Genomic DNA, 3,465 nt, shown 5'->3' with positions numbered 1-3,465 from the left:
ACAACAAAGAAAGATGAAATACCTTAAGTGCCTTCTCCCTTAAACCCCTCAAATAAGAAATGATCAAAAAGTCAAAGTCAGTGGGAAGTAAAACCATATTTAAGTTGTTTACATATAATGACCAGACAGAATGATGTAGTGCTGGCCTTAAAAATCAGAAGGCCTGGTTTTCAGACACGATTCTTCCCCCATTTAACTGTGGGACCTCAAGCAAATTACTAAACATTGTTGAGTCTTTTTCAGCTTCTCTTTTAAAAATGAAGATAGATCTCATGGGGTTCTTGGGAAGTTTAAGTAAGACGATATATGTGTAGCGCTTGCATGGTGCTGGGCACATTGGAGATGCTTAATGTGCTCATCAAGTGTTAGTTTACATGAAGAAAAACTTTTTTGCACCTTGTATATTAGGAATTTTCCAGAAATGGCCAGTATTATTTTACCAAGTTCATGGAAATGACCTCATTGTTACTGTTTTTTTTTTGCCTTGTCTAAAAATGCCTATCTGGCTACCAATGCCTGGACTTTCTTTCCTGTTGATTATTTTCCTGACAATTTGGTGATTCTTTTTGCAGAGCTGGGGAAGGAGTTGGTAGAGTTGGAGCTGAGACTTTGACCCCCACAGCACTAAATTAAATGATTTAGACAGGTGTTTGTTTAGTATGTGCATTTCAGGAAACATAACAGTGTCTATGGGATTGTATGCTCATGGCAACCTCTTCCTAAAAACCATGGGTTGAGATATTTGGAAGGGAAGCAGAGCATATCAAACTCTTAGGTTAAAATCCAGTGTTGTTTTGATTGCATATGGGTCATCTTCTCACACAATGTGCCTATTGATCTTCCTACCTAAGGCTAAATCATGTGGTTGAAATGAGCAGGATGGACCAGATGGCTAGGTAAGGGCACTGGAATCCAGGCCAAGGAGCTCAATCTTGCTATGGTAGACAGCCGAGCACTGGGGCAGAGCAAAGATGCATGTGGAAGGAAGTGCAATCTGGTCACCACCTGCAAATAGTCGGTATGCTCAGAGGTCAGAGTTGGAGCCCCTGCTGGGAGATGGTTGCTGGGAGGCCCTCCCCTCACGCCTCACCTCCTCTCAAGGCTCCTGGGGCTTCTTCCTTCTCCTCCTCCTCTGTTGGAGAGCTGAGCTCTTCTGCAGCAGCTGGAGGGGAGGATCCTTGGCTCTGTGCCACCACTTCTAAGGCAGGAAAGGTAGGCCACGGAATGCACTTTCAACAACATGTGCTTCACTTCCCTGCCCCTCTTCTCTTCTCCCACGTCCTTAAACTTGCTCCTCCTTCCCACCTCCTTGCTCACATCTGTGTGGAAGCCTAGGACAGCAAAGAGGGGTGGGCCATACCACTCCTCGGCATCTATTTTCAAGGTCGATTGTGAGGATCAATAATTGAACAGTAAGTTTTAAATATGAAGTGCCATATAAATGCTAAATAGACTTGTAATTGATGGGGACTCTAACGTTTCAGATACCATGACTGCAGATGGGAATGAATAGATATAAAGGCTTACTCCATAAATATCATAACAAATAACACATTCATTTGTTCAACAAATATTTATTGAGTGCCTCCTAGGAGCCAGACATTATGGTAGGTGCTGGAGATAGAGAGTGAACAGCCACAAAAACAACACTAAACCTCTCTACCCCTGCCCAAGGAACTTACTTTCTGATGTGGAGAGACATGGAAAGCAAATGAATAAATAAGATGTATAGGATTACAAAATAGCATTAAGTGCTATGGAGAAAAATAAAGCAAAGAGAGTAAGGAGTTGGGGAAAGGTGAAATTTTAATTGGGGCGAACTAGACAAGGTGCTGTTGGGGCTATATTTTAATGATTAATTCTTACCAAGGAGCTTAGATTTCCAACTTAAAATCCATTTCAACCTAGGGTAAAGAGTGCCCTTTCTGATGCCTAGATATCCTTTCTAGCAATAGCATTTATGGTTGCAGGTGTGTGTGTGTGTGTGTGTGTGTGCACCCACACGTGTATATGTGTGACTTTTATAGCTCCAGAATCAGGATTTCTATCCTCATCAATATTTCCAAGTTCCACAAATTCACTTTTTTTTTTGAAGTTCTTTCCAGTTTTTTTTCAACTTTCCTCCTCCCATCTCTTTCTCTCAACACATTCCTTCTGTTTCCTAAGTTTAGTAGCATCTTCCAGCCAAAGTTACCCTTGCAAGTGCTTCTAGAAATTCAAATTCAGAGACCCCTGGGAACTCATGGGTGAATCCCAGGCTGCAGCTGGTATGCATGAAAATGTGCACAGCTGTAGCACAATAGTCAAGAGTCCAGGCTCTGTAGTCTGCACTGGGATCTGGGGCAAGAGGTTTGATCTTTCTGGGCTTCCGTTTCCTCATCTGCAGAGTGGAGATAATGATTCCTCCTTCAGAGGGCTGTGGTGTGAATTCCGTGAGAGGATCCACTGAAAGTGTTCAGCACATGCAGCACATTGCCTGCCCTATAACATGCTCAAGATGTGTCAGGTGTTCACCTCCTGAGTTTTTCCCCATTCTAAGTTTTGAAAGACAATTAATATAGTAGTGTTATCTTAGAACTAGAATGGATCATGGAAATTATCTAGTGTAATGGTTTTCAAATTATTATTATTTTTTAATCAATAGAAGGGACCCCATTTTTTCCAAGTGAAATCTGGCATAGAATCCCTGTCCACAAGGAAGATAAATGAGATTAAGCTTATTATAATAGGAGCAAGAAATCTGGATACTGCCCACTCAGCATATGCCCCTTAAGACTTCAACCCTCTCTTCTCTCCCAAAGAATCCTCTTTGGTGCCCTGTGAAACACTAGAGCTTCTTAGGTCTTTTAGACCAACCAAAACAATTTATCGATATTGGAGGGAGGCTGACTCTAATCTTCTCTCAAATGCTGTCTAATCTTCTCTCAAATGCTGTGCATCTTTAAGTTTTCTTTGTAAACAATCGATCCTACCTTGCCTCCTCCCTAAAACAATTTGGGATGAAGCACTCTCTCACCCTCCAGCTCCATTCCCTTTCCCTTTTGTGTTCTATTGAATTTTTCTTTTCCAAGGTGGCTATGCACTTGGCAAACCCAGTGGATTTTCATCTTTGTTGATATCTATGCAGCATCTGCAACTGACAATCTCATCCTTTCTGAAACTCTGAAACCCTGGGCTTCCATCATCCTAGAGCTTGAGGCTTCCCAATAATCCTTCCTAAATGATAGTTTTGATCATGTCTCTCCCTTTCTCAGAAGCCCTCCATGGCTCCCCGTTGCCTATAGAATCAGGCACACATACTGCAACCAATATTTGAGGCCCTGCAGTAGCATCTTCTTAAAAAGAAGTTTTAAGGTTAAACTTTTTTAACTTAAAATTTTATGAGTGCCCTAGATTATTACCAATCTAGACCTCCCAAACTGTTTTTAAAGTTGAGAAGGTCCACTTACAACTGTAGAAAGAAAA

The sequence above is a fragment of the Galeopterus variegatus genome, unplaced genomic scaffold (genome assembly GCF_000696425.1).
Source record: "Galeopterus variegatus unplaced genomic scaffold, G_variegatus-3.0.2 Scaffold691, whole genome shotgun sequence".
Lineage (NCBI taxonomy): Eukaryota > Metazoa > Chordata > Mammalia > Dermoptera > Cynocephalidae > Galeopterus > Galeopterus variegatus.
Note: the sequence above shows the minus strand (reverse complement) of the source record.